At 42.7% G+C, this 14861-nt stretch overlaps 1 protein-coding gene across 2 annotated transcripts in view; it reads right to left on the bottom strand.

Moving 5' to 3' along the window:
* Positions 1 to 14798, bottom strand: part of RAB30 (RAB30, member RAS oncogene family) — a 98474-nt gene extending 83676 nt beyond the window's left edge. For both annotated transcript variants that reach the window (XM_070457216.1, XM_020882485.2), the window contains exon 1: positions 14580 to 14798. The gene's annotated coding sequence lies outside the window, so the exon portion shown is untranslated. The remainder of the gene's footprint in view (positions 1 to 14579) is intronic.
* Between the last annotated feature and the right edge of the window lie 63 nt (positions 14799 to 14861).

The following is a 14861-nucleotide window of genomic DNA, read 5'->3' as shown; positions in this document are numbered from 1 at the left end:
GACACGACCGAGTGACTGAACAACAACAAAGATCTGGGAGAAAGTTTAGAAATCACCTGGTCTAATACAAGGTCTTCATCTTACAGATAAGGAACCTGAGGCTCAGAGCTGCAAGAAGATTCAGGCCAGGTGGCCTCAGAATCAGCGAGAAGATGAGAAGTGGCAGCAGTCACACGCCACTTTGACTGTGAGCTCAAAGATAGACATCACTTCACACTCACTCCCAAGGGGAGGCGGTGTAGCCTGGTGGCTTCCCAGGTGAAGTCTTCGGCTACCTCTGTCATGTGATTTTGGATAAATTACTTTATCTCTCTGAGTCACAATGGCCTCATCTGTTAATTGGGGCTACTAATAACTCCAGAGCTGTTGGGGGTATAGAACCTGCCAAGACACATAAAGTGCCATGCACAGAAGCAGCGGTGTGCCAAACAAATGTTTACTCAATGAATCATGAAGGAGTCCCTGTCCAGCACACCGCAAGAACCTGGTTCAGACTTTGTATTTAAATCTCTGCCTGCGTAGAAGGTGGCTGGATCACCCATAATTACACGGCTATGTACTTGGAATTTGTTGCTTGCTGGAAGTAGACCTTAAAGCCAAATAGCCTCTATAATGTTGCTCACAGTTCCTTTCACTGTGGTTGCCCTTGCTTCCCAAATCTGCCGCACAAATTACCCATCTTCTACCACCCAGCTAGTTACAGCTTGTCTAAAAAGCTGTCTCTGATTCCGATGATGTCATTAGCCCTTCCTCTCTCACTAATTAATATAGCAGCGGGGGGTATCTGCTTGACTTTTTAAATTGTGGCAAAACACACACAATGTAAAATTTACCACCTTAACCATTTTTTTTGGCTGTGCCACAGAGCATGTGGGATATTAGCTCTGCAACGAGGGATCAAACCTGTGCCCCTCGAAGTGGAAGCTCAGAGCCTTAACCGCTGAACTGCCAAGGAAGTCCCCCACCTTCACCATTTTTAAGTGGACAACTCAGCAGTGTTAAGTACATTCACACTGTTGTGCAGCTAATTGCCAGAACTTTTTTATCTTGTGAAACCCAAATTCTCCACTAAACAACAACTCCCCCTATTACTTCCTCCTCCAGCCCCTGGCAAGCATCCTACTTTCTGTCTCTCTGAGTTTGATTACTCTAGGTACCTCATTCAAGTGGAATCATACAATATTTGTCCATTTCTGTCTGATTTATATCACCTAGCAAACTGTCCTCAAGGTTCATCCATGTTGTGGCATGTGTTCAGAATTTCCTTCAAAGGCTATTCAGCTTTGAAATACATTTAAGACTGAATACACAGAATAATTATTCAATGTTCCATTGCATCCACATACTACATTTTGCTTATCCATTCATCTGTTGATGGACAATTGAGCTGCTTCCACTTCTTAGCTATCGTGAATAATGTTGATGTGAATGTGAGTGTATAGAGGTTTGTCTGTCTTATCTCCTCTACTAAATGTGAACTTCCCAAAGACAATGAATGAGTCTCAGTCATCTCTATAGTTCTCAAGGTGCCTGACATGTGATGGCACTTAATAAAAACCTATCAAGTAAATAAGACAGTTGTTGTTTAGTGGCTAAGTCATGTCCAACTCTGCAACCCCATGCCCGGTAGCCCAGCAGGCGCCTCTCTCTGTGGGATTGCCTAGGCAAGAATTTGCAAATGGCAGTATTACACAGCAGAAAAGCACAGGCTTTGCAGTAGACAGTCCTGATTTCTGGTCTTGGATCTGCCTCTTCCTACTCATATGATCTTAGGCGTGTTGCTTAAGCTCTCACAGTCTTAGTTTCCTTATGTGGTTTTTGCCACAATTAAATATTATAACTTATGGAAAGCAGTTGGCACAGCACTTGGCACACCATAAACTTAAAAAAAAAAGTATGCCAGTATTATGATTATAAAGTTACATAATAAGGAATTTACTGCACATACAAACAGGCCATTTAGTTTTCTGGCCATGATAACTTTAAAGGCAAAGAGTATGCAGAATTCTGAGAGCAAACAATTCATTACAGGTAACAGTCAAAACAGAAAGACACTACACAGCAGTAACAATGAATTTGGATTGGTTTCACTCTACTGAAATCTTGAGGTCTGGATGTTGGAAGTTTTGCCACTTCAAAGGGACAAACTCAAACGTTGTACTGAGGACCACCTCAATGAGCAAAGCAGCCTGTCAAAGATCTCACATTTTTTCATCAGGATGATTTGAGGGGTGCTATTTTTTGGTGCCTGGGCTGAGTCTGTCTTAAATTTGATCATTCAAGTTTGAACTTTTTAGCAAAATGATGAAAAAAAGAAATAGATCTTTATGACTATTTCAGACAGACATATTTATTTCAATCTGTCTCAAAGTAAACTGAGCTCCCCAACCTACTCCTAGTTCCTCTTGGACATGAATTCCTTTTGAGGTTGCTCTCCAAATTTTCCAGACCAGAAACATTCCTTCCAAAGTTAGCTCTTAGAAAGTAGAGTTCTTAAGTCCTAGAAGGAAAACTTATTGGAGTTTCTCTTTGTCTGCTGAAACAATTAACATTCCTCATGGCTAATTTAAATGGCTCTCTGAGACAAAAGTCAGAAACTTGGTTGTGTGGTGGAGGAGAGGGAAGGGAAGAAAAGAGAAGGTAAGAGAATGTTGTTCAAATGCTACTGTTAGTCGCGCAGTCATGCCGGACTCTTTGCGACTCTCTGGACTGTAGCCTATCAGGCTCCTCTGTCTGTAGGATTCTCCAGGCAAGAATACTGGAGTGGGTTGCCATGCCCTCCTGCAGGGGATCTTCCCAACCCAGGGATCGCATCCGAGTCTCATGTTTCCTACATTAGTAGGCACGTTCTTTACCACTAGTGCCACCTGGAAAGCCCCCCATATGCCACAGGTCAATTTTAATTTGGCTCCCAAATAACAGCTAAGGGCTACTGAATGCCTTCCCCAATCAGGACGCCCAAATAACTCTGAGGCCCACCGGGTGAAGGGCACCAGACTGAGACTTGAAACACAGGGCCTTGTTTCTGCTCTAAGTATTAATTTTGGTGATGACTGCATGACTGTGAACATTCTAAAACAAACAACTGAATACATACAGTTCATGTGAATTTTATCTCAAGAGTCATTTAAAAGCCAGCATCAAATAAAAGAGTAAATTTTAAGAAATCTCACTACACACACACACCCCAACTCCTACTGCACTGGTATCAGTAACCATTTTGTTATTTTATATCCTTCCCAGATTCCTATGTGCAAATTCAAATGTATTTGCTTAACCCCCTACTTCTTTCACAAAACATGCACTCTTCTGCATCAGCCTTCTTTTTGAGGGGTGTGGAAGACCCATCTTTCTTTCACTTAAAATATCCTTGGAGATCTTTGCATATCAGCACTTAGAGAAACCCTAATTCTTGTTGGTAGTTTAATAGCTTTCCCTTTTGTGAACATATCCATTTATTTAACCAGCTTCCCACTGATGTATACTTAGGTGATCTCCAATCATTTGCTATTAGCAATGATGACACAACGCTTGTGCTTTCTTCTTAACTTGGTTTCATCAGGTTACATTATGCTTCTAGACTTAAGGGAGACGGCATCGACAGCAGGAACCTCTTCAGAGGTAGTCGGAACTGGGTCTGCATTCAGCCTCATCTGTACGTGTGCATGTTAGCTGCTCACTCATGTCCAACTCTTTGCCATCTCATGGATTGTAGCCCACCAAGCTCTTCTCTCCATGGAATTCTCCAGGCAGGAATACTGGAGTGGGTTGCCATTTCCTGACCCAGGGATTGAACCCAGGTCTCCTGTATTGCAGGCAGATGCTTTACCATCTGAACTACTAGAGAAGGCACAGCCTCTTCTGCTGACTAGCTATTAGCTCCATGACTGGGGAAGTCACTTTTATCTTCTGAGCTTTAATTTCCTCACTTCATAAAGTAGGCAAAAATCCCACCTACTTTATCAGGTTGCTTTTAGTGCTCAACAGGCTCCCACTGGCTAAATTTGGGACAATTTTTGTATCAAAAAGCGTAAATATGGGAGCAGGGGAGGCAGAAGGTTGGGTATGGATTATAACACATGGGGGTGGGGGAAGAATCCAGGAATCCAAGTGATACTAAAAATAAATAAGTAAATAAAAGAGTAGGGGAGTTGAAAGCTAATTTATCAGGAAAATGCTGGAAAACAAATACAGAACAAAAGAGAGAATTAGAAAATCATGCTTTCACTTACTGCATAGCACAGGGAACTCTGTCAGTCTTACGTGGCAGTCTAGATGGGAGGGGGGCTTGGGTGTGAATAAATACACGTATATGTGTGGCTGAGTCCCTTCGCTGCTCATCTGAAACTATCACATTGTTAATCGACTATACTCCAATACAAAATAAAAAGTTTAAAAAACGAAATAGAAAATCATACTTTTATAGATGTTAATTGATCTAGGCCAGGATTATCAATAGATGTTTAAAAAAGAGAGATAAAAGTTGTTGAGGAACAGGAGATTGAAACAATCTCAAAGTATCACCCCAAAGACAATGCTATTAATTAGAAAGAGAAAAGGGTTCCTTTACAATGTAGAGATCTGGCAAGGCCACCATATTCAAAATACAAACTTCCCATCACCAGTCTTGGGGCAAACTGACATTATGTGTCACCCTGATGTGATGCAAGGGGAAGGATACAGCATCGCCTATGGGGAATTCTTATCGTGAATGTTTAACCTGAGTATAAGAATGACAAAACCAGAAGACAAATCCAACATACCGTCTACAAAGCAGCTTAGAATTTTCAAACTGTCAATGTTATGAAAGACAAAAAAAAAAAAAAAAAGGGCAGGGGAACTTAGCCACATTAAAGGAAATTCAAGAGACACAACTACACTGTATAAGCAATATTTGATTAAATTCTGTGTCCTCCTTCCCCTAAAAGGTTATAAATATCATTGGAACAACTGGGGAAATCTGAAAAATATTATTGTTCTAATGTAATGATATTGTGGTTACAGGGGAGAATGTCCTTGTTCTTTACACATACACACTTCAGTGCTTAGAGATAAAGTGTGGTGGTGTCTGCAACTTACTTTCAAATGATTTTGAAAAAAAACAATATGAATGTGTATGTCAGTGTGTGTGTGTGTGTGTGCGCACACACAATCAGGATGGGAAAGCAAATAAATCTAGATGAAGGGTACAGGAATTTTTGCTGTAATATTTTTGCAGTTTTTCTATATGTTTGAAATTGTTCAAAATAAGTTGGGGGAAAAAAAATCAAACGAAACATGTGAATCACCTGACATCCAGTAGGTGTTGTAAGAGTTCCTATCATGGCTTCAACCAACTCAGCAGATCTACAGAAAGCTCCTGCCCTCTAACCACGCTATGTGCTGGGCTAAGTCACTTCAGTCATGTCTGACTCTTTGCGACTCTATGGACTGTAGCCCACCAGGCTCCTCTGTCCATGGGATTCTCCTGGCAAGAACACTGGAGTGGGTTGCCGTGTTCTCCTCCAGCAGATTTTCACGACCCAGGGATTGAACCTAAATCTCATGTCTCCTGCATTAGCAGAAGGGTTCTTTACCAGTAGCACCACCAACAAAAATCAAACCAAAGTAAATGCCACCAGCCAGACAGTGCTGCCTTCAGAAAGCTTACACTTCTGATCAGATGACAAGACAAAAACAGGAAACACCTGGAGATTCAGTAAGGCTTTGGTTCCAGAAGAGCTATCTGGGGCCTACATCTGTGAATTTTTTAAAGTTTGGTTAACCTTTTAAAAAGCAAAACAGAACTGTTACTTAACGTCACTAAGAATTATTTCCTCATTTACATGGAAAAATGGAGCTGGAATCTACAAGTGAGGTTGAGAGAATAAGATAGCATACATAATACACCTCTGTAAAGCATATGTTACTGAAGACTTAGTAAAATATTAATCTCCTAGAATAAAAGCAGAGAAGGAAAGTTCGCGAGGGTTCCACCTTTGTTTCCCTATCAGAACACCCAGCACAGGAATTTGCATTTAGCTTATGCTCACAAATACTGGATGAAGAAGTAATGGTAAGACATTATGAGACAGAATACCTAAAGAAAGTCTCTGTGGCTACAAATGCCACTGGAATTAGAGAAACGATTAATATGAGCTGGCCCAGCCAGAGACTGCAGTACCTTCACAAAAGCACATATTTATGTACACATAAATTTGCCAATTTATGTGACATGAGTTTGAGCAAACTCCGGGAGATAGTGAAGGACAGGGAAGCCTGGCATACTGCAGTCCATGGGGTTGTAAAGAGTCTGACACGACTCAGTGACTGAACAACAACAAAATTAGCAGAAGTCCTACTACACAGATTATCTCATCTGAGCCCTCAAAGTAATCCCTATTTTAGAGATGAATAAACTGAGGTTTCAAAAATGAATTACCCACTGAGTGCACAACTCAACTTTCTGTTTGCCCAACCCAGCCGCAGAACGAAAATAACTGGTTAAAAGAATGGAAATGCCTCACAGCTCAGTGATCCCAGGGTCTCTGCAGGACAGTGAGTCACTGATGGCCACTCCTAAACTCAGGCCTTTTCTTCAAAAAAAATGCCAAAAATCTGCCTTGGGACTGCTTCTCTGGCTATTCAGAAAGATGAAAAATCAGGCCTTTTAGCCACCAGCTTCAGATATTAAAACGGCAGTTTAAATTCCCCTTTCTTATGTGGCTACGTGACGGGAGATGGAGAGGAAGTGAGCAGAAGAGATGATTTTCAATTCAAGGTCGACGGTGTCTGTATTTCAGTGAAGTTAACCTTAACTCAAAAATAAAATTTCCCTGCAAAATTTTCTGGGGGAAGACTCTTGACTGTGTAACTGTTCCTGTTCACTTTTTAAACATCATGCTGTGTTGCAGTCTGGGATAATATATTTTATTTCTCTCTTCCAGAGGTTTCCATGTTATTGATGTATCAACCTTTACTACAGCGATCACAAAACCATTACAACTTCCTTCCCTTAGTAAGAGAGGGTAGTCTAAGTGGCTAATGGACTTGGCAAAGGTATAAAAATGACACTTCAAAGATTGTGATAAGAATTTAAATCGGGAGGCAGTTTAAATGAAAAATATCTCTGCCCTTTGCCCCAGCATTTCTACTCTTAGAAATGAATCCTACAGAAATACTCCCACAAGTTTATTACAAAAGGATGCATGCTCAAATGCTCACTGCAGCAGTGTCTGACGGCCACCGAAAAGGGTTAGAGGAACATGCAAATACATGGGGTAAATGCCCAAAATACATTACGTGAAAGAGAGCAAGCCGGATACGTATTATAATAACATCATTAGCATGCATGTGAGGGGAAATGACAGCGTGTGTGTACATGCTTAGTCGCTCAGTTGTGTCCAACTCTTTGTGACCCCATGGACTGCAGCCCACCAGGCTCCTCTGTCCATGGGATTCTCCAGGCAAGAATACTGGAGTGGGCTGCCCTCCCTTCTCCACAGCATCTTCCCGACTCAGGGATCAAACCTGGGTCTCTGGCATTGCAGGGAGATTCTTTACCATCAGAGCTATCAGGCAGGCCAGAAAATGACAGCAATACACATCAAAATCACAACAGTGGACTGTGTGAGGTAGAATTAAGGGAATTTTCCCTTTGTGGTTCATTAGACATTTCTGTAATGGAATTTGATTTCTCTTATGTCTAGAATCAAAAAACTAATTTAAGTTATATGTTTATGTCCTCTTTTATGTCTTTTCTTCTTTGCAGTCAAATGCTCTACTCCTGAGTTATTCCCCCACTTATCTCTCTTTTTTACTCAGGAAACAGCCACCTGCATCATTACCTCTAGAAATAAGGAGTGCCAGCTGCAGTGGTCTGCACTCTTTAGGGAATGACAGAATCGTGGTCAGAAAGGACAGAAAAGATCACCTACAATATCTTCCAACAAACAGTATTCCAGCCCATAAGCTGATTAAATACATGCAGTGACCAAAACAATCACTATCTTCTGAAGCAGGCCTTGATGTCTTCTAGATTTCCTGTGACATTCCTAAAGATGACTTTCAGGAATGGGCAACTGACTTGAACAATAATATTCACCACATGACAGGCTACGCAGGCAGAATCATTACCACATCCAAGAAAACTAACCTTGCTACTGATTATCTCCCATGCAGCTCCCATTCAAATTTCCCCAACTGTCCCCTCAATGTCCTTTATAGCTTTTTCAAGTCCAGTATCCAATCAAGGGTTGCATGCGGCATTTGGTTGTCATAACTCTTTGCTCATGCTGGCTCAGTCACTAAGTTTTGTTCAGTTCTTTGTGACCCCATGGCCTTGTAGCCCACCAGGTTCCTTTGTCCATGGGATTTTCCAGGCAAGAATACTGGAGTGGGCTGCCGCTTCCTCCTCCGGGGGAGCTTCCCGAACCAGGGATCGAACCCATGTCGCCTACATTGGTAGGCAGATCCTTTACCTCTGAGCCACCAGGGACGCCCGCCGTAGCTCTTTAGTCTTTTTTAATCTAGATTAGTCCCCCAAACATTGACACTTTTGAAGATCACAGTCCGGCTGCTCTACAGAATGCCCCACCATCTGAATTTGCCTGATTATTTCCTCATGATTAGATTGAGGTTAAACATTTCTGGCAAGAATTCTACCTTGGCAATGGGTGTGTGCTTGCCATTGCATTCGGTTGTCTAGTTACACTGAGATATCTTCCTCTTCATTATGTCACTGTGGGTACCAGGAAAGCATCGGCCAATCAATAAGATATTCAAAATAGTGAATAATGCCAAAAGCAGCCTCAATGAACACCAGCTATTCCAGGCATAGTATCAGACATTTTCAAAAAGCATATTGTCTCATTTAAACCTCACAACAATCTTGTAAAGAAGCAGAAGTTCAGAGAGGTTAAGGCACTTATCCAATGACACATATGTAGCAATAGAAAGAATGTACACTTCACATGTGGACTCATTCTCACACAGACACCAACATATGATCTCTGGGGTTCATGGTCTCCCTGAAGATCGTCCAGGGACAAGTTATGAAGCCCTACCTTAGACTAATCTTGAGGCCTAGCTAGCTTTCAAGAGTTGAATTCCTATGGAGAAGAAACTGAAAATAAATTATCTGTGGTCCACATAAAATTCTTCCACACTTGGAAATCTTATTTGGAGATGGGCCACCTTTCCACCATAGCCAAGAAAATAGGGCAATGGCTCCATAAATTATTATAACATTCTGGTATTTGGCTTGTTTTTTCACTATTTTGCAACAAAATGAAAAAATAAAAAAGACAATGTAGAGAATTTTTCACAAAGCTAAATATATTTCTAATTTTAAAATGATGGTCTTTCTATAAGCTTTGGTATTAAATATGCTTTATTTCATGAGATAAAGGAGGACATGTTTTTAAAAACACCTTTAACTATAGAAGAATAACTGTTGGCAAAAGCTCACCCAATTTTATCTTAATTTTTTTGTATTTTCACTTACCTATAAAAGTCTGAAATCCATTATTTATGGCATTCTATACAATCAAAATTATTTCTGAGAAACTAACTGGAATAAAGGAAATTCAGCCCCCAAAGAAACCAGGTCTGAAGTAATTCTAAATTTTCCCTGAAAGTCATCCACAAAACATCTCAAAGGTCTCCTCAGGCTTAGGTCTCCTCATATCAGTGCATTTGTTAAAAGCGTTTTACATTTTATATTTGTATTACTAATGGCCCTCTTCCGATGTGTTGATATTTCCTGCCTTTGAGTGCATCCTTATGACTTAGGTTAATATACTCAATCGACAAACATTCAGAGAGTCCCCAGTTTGTGCAAGGCAGTCTATAAGATGCATAGGAACTCAGTCTGGAGAGCTGTTTCTTACCTCCAAGTCTCAGGTCACAGGTCACCTACCACACCGCCACTCAGCCCCCAAAGAAGTATGAAAACTTCCCTTGGGACTGTCTCTCCTAGCACTGCCAACAAACCTCCCTGTGTGTGGTTATTTGTTTATATTCCTCTCCCTCACCTACGTGAATTTTTCCAAAGCAAACACTGTCTTATTCAATACTGTATTCCTAACACAGGGCACATACAGCTGCCAGGGATCAGTATAAATCAGTGGAATAAATATATTTTACAGATGAGGAAACTAAAGTTCGCAAAAAGAATATGATGTGTCTAAAATCATAAATAAATAGTTGCTAGTCTTAAAAAGCCTCACCAGAGGTCTCTTCTGTTCCACTATGATGCATTCTACATACAGACAAGGTGAGCCAGAGATCTTAGATGTTTTCATGGAACCTCAAACTCAGATTGTCCAAAAGTCCCTCCTCTTTGAAAAAAACAAATAAAAATCTGGTCCCCATCCAATGTCCTCTTTCTCTTGTAAGTGATATATCCAGTAGCTTAAGGAAAACGGAAGTCATCTTAACTGAATCTTTTCTCTATCCCCACACCCAATCTAGCAACAACTGTATCAACTATAGTCTTCCAATTTAGTGTCTCCCAATCTCTTCCCTTCTCTCCAAGCCCCCGGCCACCACCCTAGATCCAAGGCCAGCACCATCCCACAGGTAGACTACAAAAATGACTTTCCATCTCATCTTGTGTCTGTTTTAACTAATTCTCTCCAGTCTCTTCTCCAACTTAACAGCCAACGTGATGTTTTTAATATCATCCTACCTGAATATGGAATTCATTAGCTAATTAAAATCCTTCACTTAGGTTAAAGACCAAATTCACCAGTGACTCAGAAAACTGCCCCCTCTCTAGACTCTGTCCACCTCTCCAGCTTCATTCTTCATTCTGGTCTCTCTCTCCTGGTTTTGCCCCCATAAACTGTCTCACCCCCATAACTAACTAACTTTTAAATACTTATAGTCATCTATTTCCTTTGTACTTTGAACATGTAGTTCCCATGTTAGAAACACCCCTTGTCCTCATCTCAGCACCCCCTGTTGCCATCCTAAATTACTTCCTCTCACTGTCCAAGTCTCTTGAAATGTCACTACCTACAGGAAGCCTTCCCTGATTCTTCCAGACAAGGGAAGCACATCAAGTTAACCACTCCTCTCCTACCTTGTTGTACATCCCACTTTGGCAGGAGAATTCATCACACTTGCGATGACTTCTCCAATGATTATCTCCCCTAACAGAACATAAATTACATGATGGTGGTGGAAGCATCTCTTTTCACGGAGACTGGGCTGCAGTCCATGGGGTTGCAAAGAGGCAGACAGGGCTGGGTGACCGAGCACACACACACACACACACACACACACACACACAGACGCACACACCCAGTCCTCAGACCACACTGGTGGTGTGCTTTAGTCACTAAGTCGTGTCCAACTCTTGCGACCCCATAGACTAATGCCTGCCAGGTTCCTCTGTCCATGGGATTCTCCAGGCAAGAATACTGGAGTGGGTTGCCATTTCCTTCTCCAGGGGATCTTTCCGACCCAGGGATCAAACCCGGGTCTCCTGCATTGCAGGCAGATTCTTTACCGACTGAGCTACAAGGGAAGATCTAGCTGCTCACAATATCTGTGGTCAGAAGGACAGGCTGGGGCTGTCACCAGGCCAAGTAAACAAAGGGGCAAGGATCCTTATCCCTTTGCAAATGATTTAAACGAAGGGAGAAAGAAATGCAGAGTTATTCAAGGTCACAGAGAAGGCAGAAATGAGGCCAAAACTAACCTCCCATTTAGCTCATTTCTCCTCCCGAAAACACTAAAAAGCCTGGGTAGAAGAGGGAGCGACTTAGAAGAAAATTTGGAATGAAAAGATGGTGAGTGTGAGGTCTCAGGTGGTGAGGGAGAGCTTCTGAATCTGCCTGTCGCACTAGTTGCCTCCATAAGGACAGCAGTGAGACCTCCCCTGCCTAGAGGAGCCTCTTACTACACCAACAAACATAACCACTACTACCTCCTTTGCCTTAATGGGGCAGTGGGTATAAAATAACAAACTTCTTTCAGCCAAAAAGGAGAAGAAATGACAGGAAGAAAAGTGGTTTCAGCTCCAAGCATCTTCAAAAAAAAAAAAAAAAAAAAGCCCAAATGGGCAGTTTGCTCACTTGAACCTGCTCCTCAGCAATCAACAGGGAAGGGAGCAGAAAAGACTTACTGCAACAGGCAAGTGCAGGGGTTGTGTGTGTGTGTCAGGGGGTGGGAGGGGTGGGTAATAAATTAGGAAGAAGCCATTCAAAGTCTACTGATTCTCTGAGCATTAGGAGAACATTTTGTGTAGAGCATTTAAAAATCTTGCCAAGGGCTTCAGTGGTGGCTCAGTGGGAAATAATCCTCCTGCCAATGCAGGAGACACGGGTTCAATCCCCAGTCCGGGAAGATCCCACGTGCTGTGGAGCAACTAAGCCTGTGTGCCGCATGCTGCGCCTGTGCTCTAGAGACGGGGAGCAGCAACTACTGAAGCCCAGGTTCTGCAATGAGAGGCCCCGGCACCGCCACCAAGAGCAGCCCTCGCTCACCACAACCAGGGAAAAGCCCTCGCCACAACGTAGACCCAGCATGGCCAAAAATAAGAAATAAAGAAAATTATATTTAAAAAAACACCCAAAACTTGTAATGTTCCGGCAGCTCTTAAAACATGTACCCATGAAAGAAAAAGTAGCATGAGCTCAACTGTAACAGTTCACTGTCCTCGGGCTGCAGGAGCCAAATGATGTCCGTGACAGAAGCCACAAACCAGGCCAAGGGGTTAGGTTCATTCTGTTCATCCTGCCAAGCACCAACTGCAAGAAGGAAAGGCAAAGCCTCTTCCATGAGGACTCAGTAGAAGAAATATTTGAAGTCTCAATTACCCTGGAGGTTCTGGGTGAGGCAGAGAAGAGATGGAAGGGTATCCAAAGCCTGGAAGGACTCTTAGGGAGAGAGAGATGGTGATAGGGAGATTTTGAAACACAGAGGGAAAAATGAGAATTGCAAATGGACAGACAGAGAAACTGGAAGAACTTCAAGAGACACAGAGGGGTGTGGAAAGGAAGACAGCGCAGAAGGGGTGCTCAGGAAAGCAGACAATAAGCAACAGAGGGACACAGAAAGAAGCAAAGCCAGGCAGACCATCTTTTCCCAAATCCCAAAGCTGCTCATTGCATTCCAATAAATCACTCTACTACAAAGCCCATACAATGGACTGTCCTTTGCATTCAGTAACAAGCGGCATGGAATGAAGCATCGCCCAGCTGTAACTTCAGAGACCTAACGGTCTGAATTAAAAATGAACAAAATTGGTTCAGCAGCAGAAGATAACCAGTGATGACTTTCCCCCAGTGGCTGACTTGGCGTTGAAAAGGTTTGGCATTTTGGAGTTAAGCATAAAACACTCTGGCATTTCTCCTTTTGACATTCCAAGAGGGGGTGTGGTTGACCCCAGGTCCATTCATTTCCAAGGTTGTAGATCTCTCAGCTAAGACTGGCCCCATCTGTTCTGGAGTCAGCCAGCTGTTTATTCCAAAATGACATATTTATTGTACTAATCATCCTAGTAACTCTTACAAGAACAGAGCCAATATCACACGGGTCAAAATGCTCTCTGTCCTGTTAGATGTGTCAGTTTGTTTAAAAAAACAAAACCAAAAAGCCAAAAAAGCTCTACTGTGATTTTCGGTTTCCAAGTCCAGGATCACTCTTCCATGCCGTACCTTTCAGTAATGGCAAATGAAGGTTAACAGTGCTTCTAACTTTTCCTTTCCCTGATGCGTTAAAAATGAACCCTAATGATCCATTCTCCAAACCGTTATTTGTGACTGGTGACTGCCTCAGGAAAGGACAGCTCATTAGGGTACCACTGTCAGTGGCAAGAAGCCTATTGCAATGTAATTTAAAACATTTCGCACAAGTACAAATCTGGCGGCTCCACTTCCAAACAATCCTGAAACCTTGCAGTTGGGAGAGGAAAAACACTCAACGAAAATGTTGCCTCCAGAAGCCTCAAAGAACCTTGCCCAGACACGTGAAATGTTTCTGACTGGCACGGAGTGCACCATTAAAGGACACTGTCACCTCAAACCGGCAGAAAAGGCGACGAGACAAACGACGCAGACACACACACACACACACACACAAAATAAAGCCCCACAAAACTTAACCTACTCAGACGCACGCTCATCTTAAAAATGAATAGTGTGTGCTCGCCCAAGTGACACGAAATGTTCTAAAGTAGTGCGACCACATGAAATCACTGTCTCCCTGTCTCCCCACGCATCACCCCTTCCCACTCAAATCCCAGCACTCGGGCCGTATGTGACAGGACTGCAGTCTCCCACCACTGCCTTCCTCTGATTATTTTCCAAGAGCACTTCCCAACATCCTCCCCAACCCAGCTCCCTCTCCCAGCCTTCAAAAAGGTTGAGGGGAGTTGCGACTAGGGAATTGGCAAGCATCCGTCCTCTGGCGGGGGAAGGCTGCTGGAGTTGTTCTTTGCAGTGACCCAAATTGCAGAGAGCTTTTCGCTTAGCAGCGCTTGCGAGCAACCTTCCCAATCCTCCCACCCCCATCTTCCCAAAAGAAAGCCTTGAGAACTAAGCGGGAGGAATAACTTGGTAGAATCATTTGAATAAATCACTTCAACTCACCTGGTTTGGGATTTTTCTCCCCACCCCAGGCATAAACAGAAAGGATGTGCGAATGAGTCACGCAAGCAAGGGAGGGTGTTGCGATGTCCTAAGTCCAAAGGCTGAAGTCAGTCCTCGCACCGGTGCTGCTGCTACGCTTAGCTCAGCTGGAGCGAGCGGCAATCGCCAGCCTAGCAGCAGGGGGGTGGATAGACCGTAGCACAATGAATGCAGTGGGGTTTTTGCAATGACATCATCCCACTGTCCTAAAGGCCCCAATAGCCATGCTCAGGAGCGGTTCAT

Source organism: Odocoileus virginianus, chromosome 28 (assembly GCF_023699985.2).
Source record: "Odocoileus virginianus isolate 20LAN1187 ecotype Illinois chromosome 28, Ovbor_1.2, whole genome shotgun sequence".
Lineage (NCBI taxonomy): Eukaryota > Metazoa > Chordata > Mammalia > Artiodactyla > Cervidae > Odocoileus > Odocoileus virginianus.
The sequence above is the reverse complement of the archived record's forward strand: the minus strand, read 5'-3'. Positions and strand labels throughout refer to the sequence as shown.